We start from the raw sequence: 25,036 nt of genomic DNA, 5'->3' as shown, positions 1-25,036 counted from the left end.
TAGCTGGTACGGGCCGCGGCAGCGCCAGCAGGTCCCAGTGAAAGATGGTTGATGTACGGTCCGCGGCAGCGCCAGCAGGTCCCGGTGAAGATGGTCGTTACAACGGGCCGCGGCAGCGCCAGCAGGTCCCGACGAGGATGGATGTTGCAGAAGGCCGCGGCAGCGCCAGCAGGCAGGTCGATAGTTCACAAGATAGGGCTACGGCAGCGCCAGTAGTCCGTCAAGGCTGAGTTCTCTCGGTGTCTCTCGACTCCAGGATACAACTGCCTTCCTGCTCCGGAGCTGCTCCAGTTATAGGGCAGGTGCCCTTTGATGTCCGGACCCTCGCACTTGGAGGTCGGAGGGTCCGGGATGAAGGTGTCCAGACACCCAGCGGGGGGTGGAGCCGGTGCCTGGGGGAGCTGGAGGCGATCGTCACCTGGCGGGGGAGAGTCCTTGGCGCTTCGTTCTCCCATTGACCTGCCAAGTGGTCCGCTCACCTCCTGGGTGGATGGTGGTGCCGGGATGTCGGGGCCGGCCAGGCCCAGGGTTAGGGTCGGGGGGAGGCCACGCGGCCTCGTGGCGCAGGGCCCAAGATGGCGGCTTGACCCGGCCAAGGGAGCCGGAGGTGGCTTGGGCCCGTGATACATGGAGGTCCGAGGGCAGGAGTTCCGTCGGGAGACGGGGTGCGGGTGATTCTCGTGGGTCGCGCCTGGGGGGCCGGGGCTTGGGCCCTGTCATGCGGGGAGGGAGCAAGCCCTTCGTGTGGCCTGTCCAACATGCGTCCCCCCCAGCTGAAGGCGGGGAGAGTCACCCATCTCCTTGGGGACTCTCCTCGTCGAGGCGGAAGAAGCGGGACAGGCCATCTGCGTTGGCGTGGTCTTGGCCCGGTCGGTGCTCCACGGTGAAGTCCATTCCCTGCAGGGAGATGGACCAGCGCAATAGTTTTGGGTTTTCCCCCCGCATCTGCATCAGCCACTGCAGGGGTCTATGGTCGGTTTGTACCCGGAAGTGGGTACCGAAGAGATAGGGCCGGAGCTTTTTGAGGGCCCACACCACTGCGAAGGCCTCCCTCTCGATGGTGCTCCAGCGCTGTTCTCGGGCCAGGAGACGTCGGCTGATGAAGGCCACCGGCTGGTCATGACCCTCGGGGTTCACTTGGGAAAGAACCGCTCCGATGCCGTGGTCGGAGGCGTCTGTCTGTACTACGAATTCCCGACTGTAATCGGGGGCCTGGAGCACAGGGGCGGTGCACAGGGCGGCCTTCAGCTTTTCGAAGGCCGCTTGACAATCGGGGGTCCAGTTAATCCGCTTCGGTTGGTTCTTGGACGTGAGACCCGTGAGGGGCCCCACAATGCTGCCGTAGTCCCTCACGAACCGCCGGTAGTAGCCGGTGAGCCCCAAGAAGGCTCGGACTTCGGTCTGGGTGACGGGGGGCTGCCAGGACTGGATGGCAGCAATCTTAAGTTGCAGTGGGGCCACCAGCCAGCTCCCCACCTGGTGCCCCAGGTAGGTCACGGACCCTTGACCAATTTGGCATTTGCCGGCCTTAATCGTGAGGCCGGCCCGCTGGAGGGCCTGTAGGACCTCCTGGAGGTGTAGGAGGTGGTCGGAACAGTGGCGGCTGTATACAGCGATATCGTCCAGGTAGGCAGCGCTGAACTCTTCGAGCCCCGCCAAGACCTGGTTCACAAGACGTTGAAATGTAGCGGGGGCGTTCTTCATGCCAAAGGGCATGACCTTGAAGTGGTAGTGGCCATCGGGGGTAGAGAAGGCGGATCGTTCTTGAGCCCGGGGTGTGAGACCGATCTGCCAGTAGCCCGCTGTTAGGTCGAAGATACTGAGGTAGCGGGCGGCCCCCAGCCGGTCGATCAATTCATCCGCTCTGGGGATAGGATGAGCGTCGGTTCGGGTGACAGCGTTCAAGCCCCGGTAGTCGACGCAGAATCTCAGTTCAGGTGTGGTGCCGGGGGCAGCGGCTTTGGGGACCAATACAACCGGGCTGGCCCAGGGACCGACCGTGAGCATTTTGGCCACTTCCTCTTGTATGCAGGCCCGTACCCGATCTGGTACGCGGTAGGCCCGGTGTTGGATAGGGGGACTGTCCCCGGTGTCCACGTCGTGTAAGCACCAAGGGGTGACCCCGGGAGTGAGGGAGAACAGTGAAGCGAACCGCAGCAGGAGGTCCCGGCAGCCCTGGCGTTGCTCTGGGGTGAGGGCATCGGAGAGCCGGACCCCGTCCACGGAACCGTCGTTCTCCTGAGTCTTCAGGAGATCCGGGAGGGGTTCGGAGTCCTCCTCTGCTCCACTGTCTGTAGCCATCAGGAGGCTGAGTTCTGAGCGCACAAAGTGTGGTTTGAGTCTGTTGGTGTGGAGGACCCGAAGGGGGTTCCGGGGGGTCCCCATGTCGATGAGGTAAGTGACGGGGCTTTTGCGCTCGACCACCTTGAAGGGCCCCGTCCACTTATCTTGCAAGGCACATGGTTCGGTGGGGGACATCACCCACACTTGTTGTCCAGGTTCGAACTCGACGGAGGAGGCATTGTGATCATACCATCTCTTCATGTCTTCCTGGCTGGCCTCGAGGTTCGCCTTGGCCATCTCCCTGAAGCGCCGGGTCTGATTACGTAGGGCCAGGAGGTGCTTGAAGACGTCTCGAGGGGTCTTTAGGGGGGCCATCTCCCAACCTTCTTTGACTAGGCTGAGGGGCCCTCGCACAGGGTGCCCGTACAGGAGTTCGAAAGGGCTAAAACCGAGGGACTTCTGGGGAACTTCTCGGTAGGCGAAGAGGAGGCACGGGAGTAGTACATCCCACTGGCGACGGAGGGGCTCTTCCAATCCCCCAATCATCCCCTTGAGAGTGTGGTTGAATCGCTCCACTAGTCCGTTCCCTTGGGGGTGATAGGGGGTCGTGAATCGGTAGGCGACCCCGCACTGTTGCCAGAGGGACTTCATGTATTTGGAGATGAAGTTCGTGCCTCGGTCGCTGACGACTTCTCGGGGGAAGCCCACCCGGGAGAAGATCCCCATTAGGGCCCGGCCAACCACCGGAGCTGTTACAGTTCGTAGAGGTACCGCCTCGGGGTAGCGGGTGGCGTGATCCACCAGTACCAGGATGAACCTATGTCCTTGTGCCGTGCGGGGGTCCAGGGGCCCCACAATGTCTATTCCTACCCTCTCGAACGGGGTGGTGACCACCGGGAAGGGTTGTAGAGGGGCCTTCAGCTTACGGCCACTCTTCCCGCTGGCCTGGCACGTGGGGCAGGACCGGCAGTGGTTCAGGACGTCGTTCCGCATCTTCGGCCAGAAAAAGTGGGTCACTAGGCGACTGTAAGTTTTGTCTTGGCCCAGGTGTCCAGCCAGGGGGACATCGTGGGCCAGGTTGAGCAGGAAGTCTCTGAAGCGGAGAGGTACCACCAGTACTCGACCGGCCCCTAGCTCTGCGATTCTCTGTTCGCTGTATAGCAGGTCGTTCTCCCAGTAGACCCAGTGAGTTCCGGTGGAGTCCCCTGCGCTCTGGGCGCTGGCTTGTTGGCGGAGTCCCTCGAGGGAGGGGCAGGTCTTTTGCTCCTGGCGGAACTGTTCTTGGGTGGGCCTCCCTTCTTGACGCCACTGAGCCAGGCCGGGGACGTCCTGGGGTTGCGCGTCCCCTTCGGTCGTTGGCTCCGGGGGGTTGGCCTCGTCGTTGTCTTCTACTGGGGCGACCGGGGGCGGAGGTGCTGGCCATTCCGGTTCTTCTGGTCGGGGAACGGCACGGGCGGCCATGGACCGGGTGGTTACGCAGGCCCAGTCCGGGAGGCCCAGCATCCCCAGGTGCTCTCTTCTCTCGACGGTGGCCCACGGGGAACTCTCAAGGTCATTCCCCAGGAGGCAGTCCACGGGGGCATCATCCCGGACCGTCACTTTCAACAGGCCGGAGACCCCTCCCCATTCGAAGGGGACGCAGGCCATTTGACACAGACTTTCGGAATTGTCGGCTGAGCGGACGGGGCAGAGAATGTTCGGCAGGATCTGCTCGGGTTTCACCAGGTGACAGCGGACGGCCGTCACACTGGCGCCTGTGTCACGTAAGGCCTCGGCCCGATGCCCATTAATGGTCACCCACTGACCTATTTCCTGGTGTTGGCGGGTAGGGGAGCCCGCGGGACTATGTCTTTTCCCCCTAGGCACGCTAGAACCATGGCGGCCGGTTCCCACTCTTGCTGGGCCGGCTCATACTCTTCCTGTTCCTCTGATAGTCGTTCTTCCCCCAGGGCGGCGGCAGCTACCTGGCGGGGCTTGGGTGTTTGGTTCTGCGGGCAGCTCGGGTCATTGGCGTAATGGCCGACTCGCTGGCATCGGTGGCACGTGACATTGGCTCGGAACCCTGGACGCATCGGGGGGTTTCCCCGGCCGGCCAGGGGCGGGGTGCTGGCCATGGGTGTTGCCGGGAGGGTGTCTCTCCCTCGCCCCTGGCCTCCTCCTCCTCCCCGAGGACGGTGCTGGCCTTGGTTGCTTCGGTTCTGCTCGTGCGGTCCTCTCCGGCCCACTCGGGTGCTCTCCCATCGGTCAGCTTCAGCGGCGAGCTGCCGGGGGTCGGTCAATTTACTGTCGAGGAGGTGCTGCCTGAGCTCGACGAAGCAGTTGTTCGACAGGTGTTCCCATACCATAAGGTTAAAGAGTTGTTCGTAGGTCGTTACATGGCTCCCCTTGATCCAACCCTCGAAGGCTCGGCTGAAATAGTTTACGTACTCCACCCAAGTTGTACCCGGGATCCGGGTGCAATCTCTGAACCTCTGGCGGTACATCTCGGGTGTGAGGCCGTAGCGGGTGAGGAGGGCAGCCTTCATGTGGTCGTAGGACGACATTTGGTGATCTGGGAGCTGCAACAGGGCATCGCGACCTTCGTTGACGAACCTCCCCCATAGTCCAGCTCCCCAATCACTCCGGTCGATCCGGTGGGAGGTCATGGCGATCTCGTAGGCTTTGAACCACTGCTGTATGTCGTCTTCTCGGACATACTCTCGGACAACATCCTTGGGGATGTGGACTTTTTTCTCGGTTGCCCCTGGGGTGTGCGGTCGCTCAGGCACCCCCGGTTCTTTATTCTGTTTCCGAAGTTCTATTTCCGCCAGTTTGCGCTCGTGTTCGAGTGTTATTCTTTTTTCCTCAAGCTCTCTCTGTCTCTGTTTTTCTTCTCGCTCCTCTCGGAGCCGCAGATGCTCTAGATTTAGTTTCTGCTCGGCTAACTTTAGTTCACCGTCCATCTTGAGTCGTGCCATTTCCAACTCGTGTAATCTGGTCCTTTCTCTTTCCTGGATCTCCTCCTGCGAGAGGCCCGTTCCCCGCTCCTCGGGAGCCGTGGCGTTCCCCTCTGGTGCGACACTGTTTTGGTCGGAGGATCCGGTGATCCCAGTTTCTGCCCACGACTCAAGGGCGCGCTTCAAATCATCTTTGGTACTCAGGCCGGTGGTAGCAATGCCTAGTTCCATGCAGAATTGTTTAAGTTCGCGGTGGCTATACTCTTCCAACTTATCCATTTGGAACTTTTCAGTGGAACCGCTATCTTTGGCTGACATCGTGGTTTTGTCGTGGGGTGAGCTACTCTCTGTACGATTACGCGTTGATTCGGATCGCGCCGCTGGCCACCAATGTTAGACGGACCGGGAGGGTCGGCCGAGGACAAGGGGAGAGGTCTCCGGGGAGAGCCGTCTCCAGCGATCGTACAGACAAATAACTTCCCCCCCCACAGACAGATACCACACAAGGAGATGAGTTAGCGTTCTTTATAAGCACTTCTTAAGGTACGATGAAAAGGTACAAGGAGGTCTGGACTCAGGGGTCCCCTCGATTCAAGTCTCTCAAGATGGGAAAAGGGGGTAGCGGGATAGTCTGGTTACCAGTCTGGTAGTTGAGGTGGTATGGTGGGTAGCTCACAATCCTCGAGCTTGGTGGTCTAGCTGGTACGGGCCGCGGCAGTGCCAGCAGGTCCCAGTGAAAGATGGTTGATGTACGGTCCGCGGCAGCGCCAGCAGGTCCCGGTGAAGATGGTCGTTACAACGGGCCGCGGCAGCGCCAGCAGGTCCCGACGAGGATGGATGTTGCAGAAGGCCGCGGCAGCGCCAGCAGGCAGGTCGATAGTTCACAAGATAGGGCTACGGCAGCGCCAGTAGTCCGTCAAGGCTGAGTTCTCTCGGTGTCTCTCGACTCCAGGATACAACTGCCTTCCTGCTCCGGAGCTGCTCCAGTTATAGGGCAGGTGCCCTTTGATGTCCGGACCCTCGCACTTGGAGGTCAGAGGGTCCGGGATGAAGGTGTCCAGACACCCAGCGGGGGGTGGAGCCGGTGCCTGGGGGAGCTGGAGGCGATCGTCACCTGGCGGGGGAGAGTCCTTGGCGCTTCGTTCTCCCATTGACCTGCCAAGTGGTCCGCTCACCTCCTGGGTGGATGGTGGTGCCGGGATGTCGGGGCCGGCCAGGCCCAGGGTTAGGGTCGGGGGGAGGCCACGCGGCCTCGTGGCGCAGGGCCCAAGATGGCGGCTTGACCCGGCCGAGGGAGCCGGTGGTGGCTTGGGCCCGTGATACATGGAGGTCCGAGGGCAGGAGTTCCGTCGGGAGACGGGGTGCGGGTGATTCTCGTGGGTCGCGCCTGGGGGGCCGGGGCTTGGGCCCTGTCATGCGGGGAGGGAGCAAGCCCTTCGTGTGGCCTGTCCAACATTTACAATTTATATGTAACTGCACTACCTCGTACTTTTCACCTCTCCGCCGCACCCCACCACCCCACACCACACTCTCTGCAACCCACCACAGACAACTTTATAGATAGTATTTTTTTTTATTTTTAATCTATGTACTTCAGATGATATTATCAACCAAAAAGCACACACAAAAATTACCATTATTGGCCTACAATTTCATCTACAACTTTCCAAACATAATACTGCCCCCCCGGTTTTGAGTGCGTGGGTGTCTGTGGGTGTCTGAGCAACAGCACTTTATTTTAGATGGCCTCGAAACAGGTCTTTATGGGTGTCTACTTTCGGTCCTCGCAAACCTCTTCCCTTTTTTTTTCTTTATTGCACTGCAGTGAGACTGTGAGAGCATGCACATTACTCATTACTTAGAAGTGCAGACATCATGCCAGGTGACTTGCATTGTAGGAGAAGGGAAATCCTTTAAAAAGACACTTTTTCTCCCAGAATTTCCCTTCTCTTTTTGCAACGCAGGAGCAATATCATCGTGGGGTAATTAGCAAACACACCACCAGGTGCGCATCGCCCATTGCCCCGGACTCTCTCAAACAGCTTCCCGAGCACACACACACAGTGGCACCCGAGTACGTCACAGGTTTTCAAAACATGATTTTTTGGTAAGGAAGGGTTCTTTTTCACCCCTTTTTACAGCCCCTACATCCCCACTCTGCCTATTGCTGAAAAAATTAGGCTCCCCCAAAATTTCACTCTGGTTGCGTCTCTTCAAACGACCACAAGCAAGCAACTCAAGCACAAACCTGCTCTGACCTAACACATTCTCTTGTTTTAGGGCTACGAAAACACACGCTTTTCCTGCCTCACTTAGTTCTCACACCCCCTCTTTAATATTAACATAAAAGCTTTCCACTTACTTTTATATTCCTATACTGTACTTCACATGGAAATATAGAAATCAAGGTTCTCACCACCACAAATTACCTCTCAGGTATACTTTCTCAAATGTTAGAAATACAGGTATTCAGTATCTGTCAGTCACGGCCACTTTTAAACAGTGTACCTATATACAATTTGACAAAACATTATGGTGCCGATTATGATCCTGGAAAAAAATTCCCCGTACGACTCGTATCCAGTCTTTTTACCGTACGAATCGTACAAGTGCCGTACAAACTGCCAACTACGATTCGCATGGGAAAAAGTCCATACGAATCGCATTGGGAATAATTCCCCACACGTCCTCGGGTCGGAAAATGTGTCCGACACGTCCCCGGACGATTTACCGTACAAATGTGAAAAGTGAAGTCCGACCGCGCAAGTACAATCCATCCCGTGCGTCCGATATTACAACCGGATGGAAAAAACACCGTCCGCACCGAACTCCTATAGCAACCATGGAGACATGTGCCCGCATATGTGCCCAACACCCCCCCAGCCCCCGTATGTACGCGCCCAACCACCCCCCCAGCCCTCGTATGTACGAGTCGAACCCCCACCCGTGTATGTACGAGTCAAACCCCCACCTGTGTATGTACACCCGTGTACGTACGAGTCGAACCCCCACCTGTGTATGTACACCCGTGTATGTACGAGTCGTACCCCCACCCGTGTATGTACGAGTCGAACCCCCACCTGTGTATGTACACCCGTGTACGTACGAGTCAAACCCCCACCCGTGTATGTACACCCGTGTACCTACGAGTCGAACCCCCACCCGTGTATGTACACCTATGTACGTACGAGTCGAACCCTCACCCGTGTATGTACACCCGTGTACTTACGAGTCGAACTCCCACCCGTGTATGTACGAGTCGAACCCCCACCTGTGTATGTACACCCGTGTACGTACGAGTCGAACCCCCACCCGTGTATGTACGAGTCGAACCCCCACCTGTGTATGTACACCCGTGTACATATGAGTCGAACCCCCACCCGTGTATGTACACCCGTGTACGTACGAGTCGAACCCCCACCCGTGTATGTACACCCGTGTACGTACGAGTCGTACCCCCACCCGTGTACCTACGAGTCGAACCCCCACCTGTGTATGTACACCCATGTACGTACGAGTCGCAACCCCACCCGTGTATGTACACCCGTGTACATACGAGTCGAACCCCCACCCGTGTATGTACACCCGTGTACGTACGAGTCGAACCCCCACCCGTGTATGTACACCCGTGTACGTACGAGTCGTACCCCCACCCGTGTATGTACGAGTCAAACCCCCACCTGTGTATGTACACCCGTGTACGTACGAGTCGAACCCCCACCTGTGTATGTACACCCATGTACGTATCAGTCAAACCCCCACCCGTGTATGTACACCCGTGTACGTACGAGTCGTACCCCCACCCGTGTATGTACGAGTCGAACCCCCACCTGTGTATGTACACCTGTGTACGTACGAGTCGAACCCCCACCGTGTATGTACACCCGTGTACCTACGAGTCGTATCCCCACCCGTGTACGTACGAGTCGAACCCCCACCTGTGTATGTACGAGTTGAACCCCCACCTGTGTATGTACACCCGTGTATGTACGAGTCGAACCCCCACCCGTGTATGTACACCCGTGTACCTACGAGTCGAACCCCCACCCGTGTATGTACACCCGTGTACGTCCGAGTCGAACCCCCACCCGTGTATGTACACCCGTGTACGTACGAGGCGAACCCCCACCCGTGTATGTACACCCGTGTACCTACCAGTCGAACCCCCACCCGTGTATGTACACCCGTGTATGTACGAGTCGAACCCCCACCCGTGTAAGTACACCCGTGTACCTACGAGTCGAACCCCCACCCGTGTATGTACACCCGTGTACGTACGAGTCGTACCCCCACCCGTGTATGTACGAGTCAAACCCCCACCTGTGTATGTACACCCGTGTACGTACGAGTCGAACCCCCACCTGTGTATGTACACCCATGTACGTATCAGTCAAACCCCCACCCGTGTATGTACACCCGTGTACGTACGAGTCGTACCCCCACCCGTGTATGTACGAGTCGAACCCCCACCTGTGTATGTACACCTGTGTACGTACGAGTCGAACCCCCACCGTGTATGTACACCCGTGTACCTACGAGTCGTATCCCCACCCGTGTACGTACGAGTCGAACCCCCACCTGTGTATGTACGAGTTGAACCCCCACCTGTGTATGTACACCCGTGTATGTACGAGTCGAACCCCCACCCGTGTAAGTACACCCGTGTACCTACGAGTCGAACCCCCACCCGTGTATGTACACCCATGTACCTACGAGTCGAACCTCCACCCGTGTATGTACACCCGTGTACGTCCGAGTCGAACCCCCACCCATGTATGTACACCCCCGTACGTACGGCCCGTACCCCCACCCGCGTATGTATGGAGCGTACCCCCACCCCAACAGTGTACGTACGGCCCGTACCCTCACCCGTGTATGTATGGCGCGTACCCCCACCCCAACAGTGTATGTATGGCCCGTACCCTCACCCGCGTATGTATGGAGCATACCCCCACCCCACCAGTCTAAGTACGGACCGCACCCCAGGCCCCAACACCAGCACCCTCACCCAACATCGCGCAAGTACAAGTCGTACCAAGCCAGAGACGAGGACAGCACTGTACAACAAAATGGCCGATGTACGCACCGTACAGACGCTAAAAACACACGTACACAACCAGGACAAAGCAAAACAACACAAGAAGACTCCATTCGAATCGCACAAAGCCACAAAACATGTCCAACAAGCACAAATACAACCTATTCACTGACCTGCAACTGCCAAACTCCCAAACAGAGGCCCAAAACACAACCACTCCTCAGAACACACCCACCCAAAGTTCAAACACAGCCACACCCACCAACGGACCAATAAAAAGGCCCAACACACACAAACCATGATCCATTGCAACAGACCCACTGCTGCCAGACCACACAGAGAAACAACTGCACCATACTACAACCTCCACTACACCTTACACCTGCACACCTTCACACAACCACCTTCACAAACACCCCATCATCACATTCACACACCTGCACAACCACACCCACACACCCATAACCATCCACACCCACACCCCCCACAACCATCCACACCCACACCCCTCACCATGCCCACTAACAAGAATCCAAAGTTCACTAGCCATGAGTTGGAGGTCCTTGTCGACGAAATCCTCAGAGTCAAGCCACACCTCGTTGGAACATTGGTCAGACAGACCAGCATTTCCGAAAAAACATCCATGTGGCAGACGATTGTCGATGCTGTGAATGCTGTTGCGTCCACCAGAAGGACCAGGCATGAATGCCAAGCCAGGTGGTACGATCTGCGGAGGACGGTCCGCCGCAAAATGACCGACGACCACAACCAGGCCAACATCACTGGAGGAGGGCCGGCCCGCAGACGCGTACAATACCATCCCTGGGAGGAGAAGTTGATGGCCATACTGCCGGTGGTGGCAGTGGAGGGAGTAGAAGGACTCCGAGAGCCTGGTGAGTACACAAACAACTCACCTCACATGGGGGGAACGTCATCCACAACCAAACTCACAATCATGCACGCAACCACCCCAAAGCTATCGCATGACTCAACCACACTCCATAAACACGCACATGCCACTAGCGCCACCATGCCCCATGCACCCAGCTGGACAATGCCAAGTCACAGGCCACAGAAAACACCAACACAAGACACGGTAACCCGGATGGCGGGAGTGTGGGCCTCAAAAATCACATAGTGCAACTCTGAAGCAGACAACAATGCCCTCTGCCCATATGGCCTAGGTCACAGCCAGACAAACAGTGTGTCCCCACACAGGAAAGACTTGCCTGCAAATGGCGGACGCCTTGCATGAAGACATGGGGTTGAAGGCACTTTTTGCACATGACAGCAGCCAACACTGTGAAAGAGTGGCAGCACACACCACCACAGCAGCAGCGCAGACACAGACACTACACCCAATGGGTGCCTGGAGATCCGAAACAAACTCACATGAACAAGCCAAGGGCCATTCAAAGATCTGCAAAAAGTGTGTGCCTAGGAAGCTGGGCTGAGGTGACAGAGGGTGACACACAGAGGGAGGGAGAGGGGGAGAGAGAGGGAGGGAGACACAGGGAGACGGACAGAGGGAGGAGGCTGACACAGGGAGGGAGGGAGAGGGGGACAGAGAGGGAGTGAGAAAGGGATACACAGGGAGACCAATTCAGCCCTGGGTGGTGTGGGAATGTCTGCTCGTCAGCAGGTGGACTGCGTGCATGTAGACAAGGGTGGCCAGTGCCTGAATCCCCCTCTCTTCTCCATGGCAAAACACTGGGCCATGTCTCAACCTGTGCACGAGCACAACGCCAGCTACCTGCATTATATAAGTGTGTGGAACAACTCCATGTACCCACGTACAGTGCAACACGGAAGGAGCCAATGCATGGCTCGCCACACCTGCTCACTCCACTGCTGACTGCAGTCACAATTGACGCAGCAAGTAAGACTGTGTCACACATAGGTAAAGTCTCAAAAGCTGTGGCCAAGGGACATACCCATGCACAAGTGCACTGTGAGTGGAATGCAAGACATATCCAAATACCCAGAGGAAATGTGCCAACTTTGAAACGAACGAAACATGGATGTTGCATGGAACAAAAATAACATTGTCTCTCTCACACACAGGTCAACGTCGTGGATCACCCCCCAACACTGGTGGGGAAGACTCACAGGACCTGGCTCTGCGGGAGGACGATCCCACCGGCAGCGACAACTCTCACCACTCTGTGGACGACCCTGACCAACCTGGCCCCTCTGGTGTCCGACCACCTGCAGCACCTGCGTCAGGTACAACTGGGCCAACCACCACCCCCACTCCTGCCACATCCCAGGAGACACCCAGGATCCCTGCCCCACCACCACAACGCAGCCAGGCTGACCAGGAGGAACACGGTGTACTGGGCACCCAGGAGGAGGCAGGCGACAATGCAAATGCCACCCCTCAGGGGTCCCGGAGACCCGATGTGCCCACAAGGGCAGGCCAGGTGCAAGTGGGCAGGGGTGGTGGGAGTGGAGGACGGCGGAGGCGCGAGCCTGACAAGTTGGCTGCAGAACCGGTATATTCCCATGTAAGAAACATCCTGGATACATACCGGCAGGACACCATGGGCATGAGCCAGGTTGTGTCCACCCTCAACGAGATGAAGGGGACCCTCGAGGAGATCAAGACCCAGCAGGCCCAGCAACATGCGGAGCAACATGCCTGTCAACTGCGACACCAAGGACGGATGGAGGACAGACAGGCTGAGCTCGTGACGGTGCTCACGGGAATTAACCGTTCACTCCGTCGGATAGCCGACAACATGGGCAACCCTCCCTGTGCCACCAGGTGAAGAACATCACCACCCACAGTGAGGGATCAGGAGGAGGAGGATACATCCGACGGAGCATCCCAAACATCGTCACGGCCTGCTTCTGAGGGTTCCCGCAGGAGGGCGGGTCATCCACGGAAAAGACTGTGAGGGTCGGCGCAACAGCACCATCTCCCAGGACACCTGGCCTGGCACCTGGCCCATTGAACCAACAGCAGCACAGCAGCAAATGACATTCTCTGCCACATGGACTTGCTGGTCACTGTCTGACCAATGTTGACAAAGACTGTGGCATGGACTCTGATGATTTCCAATGGCAAGGACACCAACTCCCCCAGTGAACTTTGGATTCCACACACCCGGAAAGCCCCTCTTGTCATACCCCCCCCAACACATACCCGAACACAAATAAAAACTTACACGATCAAGAGATGATGCCTACATTTTGCATTATTACCTTACATGTGTCTTGTAAAGTCTAACCATGCCTGAGTTCTCATATGACTTCAACCATCCATACCCTGGGGCCTGAGTCTGGCACAGGACACACATGGGTCACAATGTATTAGGCAAGACAGACATGGAGCACCATACACACCCGTGATGGGCCCAAGCAGCTGAGGGGGTGGCCGCACAACCGTGCCGACAGACATATTGAGTACAGCAACAGTCATGCGCAGAGGTCAGGGATCATGTGGAGTGTCCTGGGGGCACCCAGGTATGTGTAGACAGGTGGCAGAACCATGTCCTGCAAGCTTGAGTCAGGTGGATGCAGAGAATGGTGGCCTGGCCAACGTTGGATGCATGGGGATGGCACATGTCACAATACCCACAGAGTCATGGACATCATGCACAATACAGAGTCTAATCCCAGACAAACAGCTTGCATCTTGCTACTCTACACATAGACACATAGCCACTATCACTGAAAAACATGCCAGACATGCCGTATGCACCGTGGCAACACACCAGCATTGACTGAGAAGAGGCACCTTGGAGGCATAGGGACACCTTTATTAGTCATGTATTCCGGAATGCAGAGGCAACTCGGAGTACACATACACAGGTCATGTGGAGTAACATGTGGGTCCAACACTGGCACCCCCCTTCTGCACCACAAATGCTTGATAGCCATGGAACTGGCACACAAGTGTCGGGTAACAGCTAAACACCCCCTGCTCCTCACGGAGAGGCTACCATACACCATTGATCCTCTGATGTGGAAGTCCCACACCATGTCAAGCCAATGCAAACCGTATGTGTTCGAGGGCAGTGTTACACACATTGATGCCATCATCACAATCCACTATCCCATTACAGATGACTGTCAACAAGTCTGACCATCTATTCAGGTGTATCCAGCTACATGTAATGTGTCCCATGGTGATGCGACATGTCTGCAGAGGAACCAAACATCGACAGGGGAAGTGTGCACACATCGTAAACAACTGCCACACCCAATACACCCCTGATGCATCCCTTACCCTAAGGAGACTTCCAAACTTGTCCGTGCGTGTAACGCTGAGTCAGCACACGATGACGTGTCCATGAGGAATAGCAGTGCCACAACAATGCAACCAGCAGACGGCATGCGCAAGTACCTGGGGATGAGAGACACACAAGACGTCAGCCACAAAAAGCACAGCCACTTGCATGTGCATGTACTCGACACATGTAAGGATGACAACATGCTAGGTCACAATTATGACTGTGGAAATACACTCATCACTGGCACCATCACTCGAGTGACACATCCACACATACCTCTCACTCACGTGGCATACATGCAGATGGACACACACATCGCAAAAACATGCCACACGGGGACCAATGCGTGCACACTCAGTCACTGGTACTCACCATTAAGCAAAGAAGTCGCGTATGAGCCGACTCCGGATGACCTCTTGCGGCTCCACATCCTCCACATCACTAGCCCCATTGCCAAGCCCTTCGTCCTCCACGGGTGGACGGTCCTGATCATCTGTGTCTCTGGGCACTGCTGGGAGTGATAGGCACACACCCCTCCTGTCTCTGGGCACTGCTTGGAGTGATAGGCACCCACCCCTCCTGCGTCTGGGCACTGCTGGGAGGACTCTACACCCACCCCTCCTGCGTCTGGGCATGTATGCTCCATACATACACTGTTGGGGTGGGGGTATGCTCCATACATACGTGGGTGAGGGTACGGTCCGTACATACACTGTTGGGGTGGGGGTACGCTCCATACATACGCGGGTGAAGGTACGGACCATTCATACACGGGTGGGGGTTCGGTCCGTACATACACAGGTGGGGGTACGCTCCATATGTACACTGTTGGGGTGGGGGTACGCTCCATCCATACGCGGGTGTGGGTACGGTCCATTCATACACGGGTGGGGGTACGGTCCGTACATACACTGTTGGGGTGGGGGTATGCTCCATACATACGCGGGTGTGGGTACGGTCCATTCATGCACGGGTGGGGGTACGGTCCGTACATACACTGTTGGGGTGGGGGTACGCTCCATCCATACGCGGGTGTGGGTATGGTCCGTACATAATCAATCAATCAATCAATGACACTTATAAAGCGCGCTACATTCCCGTAGGGTCTCAAGGCGCTGGGGGGGGGGGGGGGGGTGCCGCTACTGCTCGAACAGCCAGGTCTTCAGCTTCTTCCTGAAGGAGAGGTGGTCTTGGGTCAGGCGCAGGTCGGTCGGGAGGGAGTTCCAGGTCTTGGCGGCCAGGTAGGAGAAGGACCTTCCTCCTGTAGTCGCTCTTCGGATGCGGGGGACGGCGGCGAGGGCGTGGTTGGCTGATCGGAGGTGGCGTTTGGGAGCGTAGAAGTTGACTCGGCTGTTGAGGTAGCTCGGGCCTTGGTCGTGTAGGGCTTTGTGTGCGTGGGTGAGGAGGCGGAAGGTGATTCTTTTGTTGACGGGGAGCCAGTGAAGGTCTCTCAGATGTCCGGAGATGTGGCTGGTTCGTGGGATGTCGAGGATGAGTCTGGCTGAGGCGTTCTGGATCCGCTGGAGTCTCTTCTGGAGCTTGGTGGTGGTACCGGCGTAGAGGGCGTTGCCGTAGTCCAGTCGGCTGGTGACGAGGGCCTGGGTGACGGATTCCTGGTCTCGGTGGGGATCCACCAGAAGATCTTCCGTAGCATGCGTAGGATGTTGAAGCACGCCGAGGAGACGTTGTTGACTTGCCTGGTCATGGAGAGGGAGGGGTCCAGGATGAAGCCCAGGTTGCGTGCATGGTCTGTCGGTTTGGGTGCGGTGCCCAGGGCGGGAGGCCACCAGGAGTCATCCCAGGCGGAGGGTGAGGAGCCCAGGATGAGGACCTCCGTCTTGTCCGAGTTCAGTTTCAGGCGGCTGGTCGTCATCCACTCGGCTACCTCTTTCATCCCTTCGTGCAGGTTGGCTCTGGCGGCGGCGGGGTCGTTGGTCAGGGAGAGGATCAGCTGGGTGTCGTTGGCGTAGGAGATTATGCTGATGTTGTGTTTGCGTACGATGGCCGCGAGGGGGCTCATGTAGACGTTGAAGAGGGTGGGGCTCAGAGATGATCCTTGGGGGACGCCGCAGATGACTTCGGAGGCCTCTGACTTGTACGGTGGTAGGCGGACTCTCTGTGTTCTTCCGTCGAGGAAGGAGATGATCCATTCCAGCGCCTTGTCCTGGATTCCGATGTTGCTGAGGCGCCGTACTAGGGTGCGGTGGCAGACCGTGTCGAATGCCGCGGAGAGGTCTAGGAGGATGAGGGCCGCTGTTTCTCCATTGTCCATCAGGGCTCGGATGTCATCGGTGGCGGCGATGAGGGCGGTCTCGGTGCTGTGGTTGGCTCGGAAGCCGGACTGTGAGGGGTCGAGGGATCCGTTCGTCTCGAGGAAGGCGGCCATCTGCTTGTTGACGGTCTTCTCGATGACTTTGGCTGGAAACGGGAGGAGAGAGATGGGGCGGTAATTCTTGAGGTCGGTGAGGTCCGCTGTTGGTTTCTTGAGTAGAGCGCTGAGTTCGGCGTGTTTCCAGCTCTCAGGGAAGATGGTGGTGTCGAAGGATGTGTTGATGATGTCTCGCAGGTGGGGTGCGATGACAGCGTCGGCCTTGTTGAAGACGTGGTGAGGGCAGGGGTCGGTCGGTGATCCGGAGGGGATGGAGTTCATCGTGCGGATGGTGTCTTCGGTGCTGATCGGGGTCCAGGCGTGGAGGGTGGTGGTGGGGGGTGGTTGCTCGGTCATGGTGTGCGTTGGTTGGTTGTTGAAGCTGTTGTGTATGTCCGCGATCTTGTTGTGGAAGTATGAAGCGAGGGAGTTGCAGAGGTCTTGCGATGGGGTGATGTCGTTGTTTCCTGCGCTGGGGTTGGAAAGCTCTTTCACGATGTTGAAGAGTTCCTTGCAGTTGTGTGCGTTGTTGTCCAACCGGTCCTTGAATGCTGTTTTCTTGGCGGCGCGGATCAGCTGATGGTGTTTCCGGGTGGCAAGTTTGAAGGAGGTCCTGTTGTCCGGTGTCGGTTCCCTTCTCCAGACTTTCTCGAGGGCTCGGCAGTTCTTCTTGGAGCTCTTGAGTTCGTCGGTGAACCATGGGGCCTTCTTGCTGCTGGGTCTGCTAGGCGGGGTCCTCAGTGGGGCGAGTTCGTCCGCGCAGTTGCTGATCCACTTCGTGAGGTTGTCGGCGGCCTGGCTGGGGTTCGCTGAGCTGGCAGGAGGGTGCTGGCTCAGGGAGGTGGTGAGCTGGTCTGCTGTGATCTTGTTCCAGCTTCTGCGGGCGGCCTGTTGCTGGTGTTGGTGGGTCGTCGTTCTCTTGAAGGTGAAGTGGACGCAGCTGTGGTCCGTCCATTGAAGCTCTGTGGCGTGGCTGAAGTCGATGTCTGTGCTGGAAGAGAAGACTGCCAAGAAAGTCTACTGGGGCATACCCAAATAACCCTCCCACGCCTGGGTAAGGAACATCTAATAAGAAGAAAGAAGAAACGTGGCTAAGAGGGATCAATCTCTTGTTTATTTTTACTCAAGAAACAATTAATTTTCTCGGTAATAACTTATTTCTTATAAAAAACTATATTCATCATTATTTATCAGGGACGAATATCTTTTGGTGAACATCAGAACACTTCAACACATAATATATACAAATTTGCACAAACATGAAACAAAACAACAACCTCTATCTACAATTTCATTAAATCATATAAATACAAATGCACATACACTCTATGTACACAGATAATTATCAAGTATCAGTTCCCCTAATCGTGGTTCCAAATCAATGTATACTTGTTATTTACAGTAATACATTTGGAGGAAATCCTTTTTGGCATCAGAGGTATTACTCCTCTCCTATTGTTTTATATGTCTGCCAAACAAAAATAATTCTTAAATCAACACAATCAGTGGATTCCTCCTACGTCAATATGTCGACGCGTTCGCGTTTCAGCCTCCAAATATTTGGCCTCTTCAGGACGGGGATGACAAACTATCTACAAAATGGTATGATAAAATAAACATAAATTAATAACGACAACTTTATATCTCAAGCTATCCCAGATTAGCCCATGCAGTGCCCGGAAGGACCACGCGTGAAGGACTCAGCGAAAACACCGGAACACAACCTTAGTCCCAATCAACTGAAATGTGATGTTACAAATCAAACCCGGCTGGGTGCAACAGCAGGAATTTTAAGGAAGTGGGTGAGGGAAGGAAAAATTCTTAAAATGGTAGTGATTACTACCTAGAATACGAGCGACCCACCACCACTAAGGACACTACCAGATTATTTTGTACCTGGTTGAAGTCTGGGCGGGTATCGCAAGGGCAGTTACGCAAAGAACAAAGTCTTCTCAGTGTCTCAAAAAACTAATGCCTTGTTAAGGTACGGCCGGACCTCTCATGTAGCGTTACGCAACCTCAATATCTTTTCCACATCTAAAGCAGAGTATACAAAAAAACCACTCGAGTTAAAAGTTTACAAATGAGTAAGTGAGAGAGAGTATCGTCTAACCTCATGGTGCGTCTAGGGGAGGGAAAATCAAGATTACCTGGTCCATTGCCTCAGCATGTGAACGTCACCATACGTCTAGTTCAACACGTTAAGGGGTCGCTTAAAATTCTTCCACTCGATCCCCACTCACTCGTCCACTAGAGGAAACAACAAAGACAGATCTAATTTCACTGTCTACTCCAATGCTCAAAAACGATACACCAACACGTTCTAATCGTACTTTGATGTATGAGTACGGCGCACTCAAATCGAGTCAACTTTAAAGAAACATATATACTCAAGACGCTGTCGTACTCGTGCTTTAAAACGATGACTAGAGGCTATTCACGGGAGAATATTACTACACATATACTATGAGACCTCCTCAGCACATAACCGGACGGCATAAATCATACACACTTACATGGTACGAGGGCTCACGTACACGCCTCTTACTCCGCCGCTTCTGTTCCACCAAATGAGACCGCACAGGTGACCGCAAAGGCGGCTTGTTTATTAACGTGTGCGTACGTAAACACGCCGCGGAAATACGAAAGGGAGAGAGGACTATTCTCCACCCACGAATTAACACGTGCCATCTACCGTCTTCCACTTCAACGCGCTCTAGTCAATTACATAGATGAGCGAAATGGAATATAAATCAACATGCATGTCCTGACAAGGGACCTAATTAAAATGCTGGGAGCAGAAATGATGCTATAAACGAATTCCCTCTTTCGTAGCCTATTAGAAAATACGCGCCTCGCCGTGCTCATAGTTGTTAATGCCGGAAAGCGAAACGCACACTTCGGTTATCTGCGACCATGCAGCTCAATGGTATCAAGTGTCTCGCAGAGAACGGGGACGTTACATGAGAGAACCCACTCCCATTCCACCCTTAGATCATTCCGGGTCACTGCATGAGTCAACCAGTAGGCTTACATTCTCGCCATGTTTATTGGTCAATGACACGAGTTATACATGCTGTTCAAACTAAATAAGTATCTTCCTACATCCCACATGCCCTGCTTTCCTAACTGGAAAATTTTAGATCAAAGCCCATAGTTCATCTCTCTCATTAAGGCCCTCTATCACAGTATGGTATCTTTCAATGAGGCGGGCTTCTATTCGGTTTAATTTCATCTCCAGTTCTCCCTTGTTGTTTGCCTTAACTACAGCCAAGACTGTCCATTCAATATCATTCTCGTTATGACCTGCTTCAACATAGTGCTGTACCAGGGGTGCTCCCTGTGTTCTACACCTAATCCGCGATTTATGTTGTAAAATTCGCGATTTTACCATCTGTGTCGTCTGCCCGATGTACATTTTCCCACACGGACAGGTTACCGCATATACCACATTTTTGGTATTGCAGTTGGAGAATGTTTGCATCACGTGCTCTTTGTCGTTAATCTGCAATCTTTTGGTGTCAGTCGTATGGATGCAGGCCACGCAGTTATTACAGCGATAGTGACCTGTCACAGCAGGTAAACCCAATAGGGATCTGGTGTCATTTCTCTGCATTGGCTCCCTCATGGCTCTCACAAGATATTGTCTCAGGTTTTTGCCTTTCTTGAAGGCGAAGAGTGGTTTGGGTATATTGAACTGTTCGATCAGCCTCCAATTTCTCTGAATGATTTTTTTAACTTTATTTGCTTTGGGGTTAAATGTTAGTACACAAGTCATGCATTCCTTCTTTTCGGGTTTTTTTGGTGTTAGTAAGCTATCCCTCGGTGTAAACCAAGCCCTTTTTAAAGCAGCTCGGACCAATTTTTTCGGGTATCCTCTCGCGCATAATTTCTCCTGTAATGTATTAGCATTCTCAAAGTAGTCGTTCTTATTGGTACAATTTCGTCTTATTCTAAGAAACTGACCATAGGGCAGATTTTCTTTCAGGCTTCTAGGATGACCAGATGAAAATTCTAAAAGGGTGTTCCTATCTGTAGGTTTCGTATACAGACTAACTTCCAGGTCTCCTTCGTTATCACAAATCCATACATCCAAGAAACTAATCTTCGTATTGTTTACATCTTTTGTGAAATTTAAATCGGGTGTACGATCGTTCAGCCAATTATGGAAACAATCCAATTCTTCTGAGTTCCCACTCCAAATGAGAAAAATGTCGTCAATGAAACGAACCCATTTGTTGATGTTATTAAAGAAGGGAGTGGTTTCATTAAAGATATATCGTTTCTCAAATTGGTCCATCACAAGGTTCGCTATTTCGGGCGCGAAACAGCAACCCATAGCCACGCCCTTTATTTGGAGGAACAACTCATTTTTGAATGCAAAGAAATTATTTTTCAGACAGATTTTAGCCAATTCTATTAGAAATTCTGTCGGTACTTGAAATGGTCTAGTTCTCTGATTGAGAATCAATTCCATCACTATGATGGCCTCATCTTGAGGTATATTCGTATATAGGCTTTCTATATCGAAAGAGACCAACAATTGTTGATCTCTATTGAAAGCCACATGTTCGATTTTAGAGATGAGGTCCATCGTATCCCTGACATACGCCTGCGTAGTGCTCACAAATGGTTTGAGGAAGGTGTCTATATACTTCGCCAGGGGTTCTAATATTGATCCACAAGAGGAGATAATAGGGCGACCTGGAGGGTTAATGGCATTTTTGTGTACTTTTGGGAGTATATAAATCAAAGGCACTTTTTGTTTAGTGGTGTTTAAGTATTCATACTCCTTTTTGCATAAAAACCCGCTTTCTAGGGCTTTGGTCGTTAGATGTAGAATTTTAGCTTTTAGTGCCCTAGTAGGGTTATCAGAGACTTTTCGGTAATGCGAAGCATTGTTAAGTTGTCTATACACTTCACTGTCGTAGTCGTCTATATCCCAAACCACAATTCCACCTCCCTTATCAGCTGGTTTTATCACTGTTAGGGGATTATTCATAAGGTTTCTAAGTGCCTGATGTTCGAATTTAGAGAAATTATGTTTGAATGTAAGGCGCTTGCTGTTTAAATTGTCAATTTCTTTTAGTACCTGATTTTCGAAAAAAAGAATCTCTTCGGGGATCATCTCACTCTCTGGGCAAAAGGAGGATTTGTTCTTTAGTCCACTTGTATTGTATTCCTGCATTTGATCAGTTTGGGAGAAGAATACTTTCAATCGGATCTTTCGTAAAAATTGTAATATTTCGGTTTTTGTCTCTACTGGGTCTTGTAGGGCTACTGGAACAAAGGACAATCCCTTTTCCAGAACCCTCATTTCCCAGGGTGTTAGCGTGTGTTTGGATAGATTGTAAATAGGCATCAACAAGGTATTGGACTTCTCTACAAAATCATTATTGGTGCTTTTACTAACGTCTACCGTCTGTACACTCGCTGACGTGTTCGGAAGAAATTCTGTTCTGGCACTGACTGATGCATGGGTGCCCTCCATCCCCCTCGAAATCCTCTCCCCCTGCGAGTGCCTCTGTCTAAAAAAGGTTGGGGTGCGCTGGAAGAGAAGACTGCGTCGAGTGTGTGTCCGGCGAGGTGGGTGGGGGTGGACACCAGTTGCTTGAGTCCCAGGTTGGCGAGGTTGTCGAGCAGGGTGCTGGTGTTGCGGTCGTTGTTGTTCTCCAGATGGAAGTTGAGGTCTCCCAGGAGGATGTAGTCAGCGGAGGGGAGGGCATGCGGGCTGACGAAGTCGGCGATGTCCTCGCTGAATTGCGTGCGTGGTCCAGGGGGTCGGTAGATCAGGGTGCCTCTGAGGGTGGTGTTCGGGTTGGTGTGGATCTGGAAATGCAGGTGCTCGGCGCTGTTCAGGGTGTTGTCGGTGCTGGTCGTGAGACGGATGGTGCTCCTGTGGATGATGGCGATGCCTCCTCCCATCTGGTTGGCGTTTCGGTCCCTCCGGACGATCTTGTAGCCCTCTGGGATGGCGATGGCGATGTCGGGAGCTGAAGAGGCGTTCATCCAGGTCTCCGTGAGGAAGGCAACGTCAGGGGCTGTGGCGTCTAGGAGGTTCCAGAGTTCGATGGCGTGTCTGTGGACGGAGCGGGTGTTGAGCAGGATGCACTTGAGGTGGGTGCTGCTGGTGTTCGACTTGGCGGGTGCTGGTGCGAGGCTGGTCCGGATGCAGGTGAACTTGCAGGCGTGGCAGCTGAAAGGTCCGTGGGTACGTCGTGGAGTGGCTTGATGGCATTCTGGGAGTCGGCCGGTGTTGAGAGCGGGGAGGGTGGCGGCGGGGTACGTCAGGCGGGTCGGTCGGGGTCCTCGTGGGCCAGGGGTCCTGGCACTGGGCGCGGTCCAGGCGCGGACGGGCGCAGACGGGCTTGCCTTTGGCGCGCCTTCGGCGCACAATCGGCGCGCCCGCTGCGCGTGACCGCTGCGCGTTCGCACGGTCGCCATTTAAGGCGAAGTGCGCGGGTGGGCGGAGCAGCTGGGAGGCGGGAGCGGGGAGGGTACAGAATCGAAAAAGGGGCGGGGAAAAGCGGCGGTGGCGGGAAGGGAGGGCGGAGGGCGGCGAGGTAGGCGGACAACAAGGAAGGAAAACCAAAACACGGGGAAAATGAAATAAAACAAAACAGGCACAAATTATCGACAAAACAAGGGCAAAATGAAATTAAAACAAAACAGGCACAAATTATCGACAAAACAAGAGCAAAAACAACCGCAGCGGAGGCAGCCGGCAAACGAGGCAGCAGCGAGGCAGAGGGCAGGCAAGGAGCACACGCAGCAGCTGGTGGCCGTGTGGCGCGGGGGTGTCCCACAAGTGGATCACCATACATACACTGTTGGGTTGGGGGTACGCTCCATCCATACGCGGGTGTGGGTACGGTCCGTACATACACTGTTGGGGTGGGGGTACGCTCCATACATACGCGGGTGTTGGTACGGTCCGTACATACACTGTTGGGGTGGGGGTACGCTCCATACATACGCGGGTGTGGGTACGGTCCATTCATGCACGGGTGGGGGTACGGTCCGTACATACACTGTTGGGGTGGGGGTATGCTCCATCCATACGTGGGTGTGGGTACGGTCCGTACATACACTGTTGGGGTGGGGGTACGCTCCATACATACGTGGGTGTGGGTACGGTCCATTCATACACGGGTGGGGGTACGGTCCGTACATACACTGTTGGGGTGGGGGTACGCTCCATACATACGCAGGTGAAGGTACAGTCCATTCATACACGGGTGTAGGTACGGTCCATACATACATGGGTGGGGGTACGCTCCATATGTACACTGTTGGGGTGGGGGTACGCTCCATCCATATGCGGGTGTGGGTACGGTCCGTACATACACTGTTGGGGTGGGGGTACGCTCCATACATACGCGGGTGAGGGTATGGCCCGTACATACACTGTTGGGATGGGGGTACGCTCTATACATACGCAGGTGGGGGTACGGTCCGTACGTACCCGTGCCCACGCTGTGGAGTGCTTGTGCGGCCCGTAGCCAGGCCTTTGGCACATGGGTATGGGCCGTACCGCCATTGTTGGGGTGATGTGGGTGTGGGCGTGGTACGACTCGTACCCACGCTCTTAAGGCGTGGGTACGGTACGTACCGGTATTGTTGTGTTGCCAGTTCGCGTCGTCGCTCACTTCCGTTGTGGCGGACGCTGGTGTTGCTGGACACGCCCCCACCCCCTCGAAGTGACCAGGGCCTGGAGGTCAGGTATGTCCAGGGCATGTGTGCTGTGTGACTTGGGTGGGGGTTTTGTGTCCTGCCCCTGCCCCCCCCCCCCTTTGCCCCTGGGTGTTGTTCTGACCTTCTGCGGCGTCTGCGTCGGTACCTGTAGAGGAGGTTGACTGCTATGAGGGCCGGGATGACACGTAGGTTCGGGTCCATGTCTGTCCGTCATGTACAGGTGCTCCTTGTGCGCGTCGTCCTGATTTCCCGGCAGTTTTTGGCTGCCGGAAAATATTCTCCGCGGTGCGAATCGTACTTCCTGGTTCGTGGAACGCAGGCTGCATGCGTCCCGACGTCACGTTGGCGCTTTTCCGGATGTCATTTGTATGTTTATTTTCCTCGGTTGGTGTTTTGTACGATTCGTACGGAAATAGTGTTTCCGTGCGAATCGTACTTGCATGTTTCTAAAGTTTTGCAACCGGGTACGAGTCGGACG

The sequence above is a fragment of the Triturus cristatus genome, chromosome 4_1 (assembly GCF_964204655.1).
Source record: "Triturus cristatus chromosome 4_1, aTriCri1.1, whole genome shotgun sequence".
NCBI classification, from domain to species: Eukaryota; Metazoa; Chordata; class Amphibia; order Caudata; family Salamandridae; genus Triturus; species Triturus cristatus.
The sequence above is the reverse complement of the archived record's forward strand: the minus strand, read 5'-3'. Positions refer to the sequence as shown.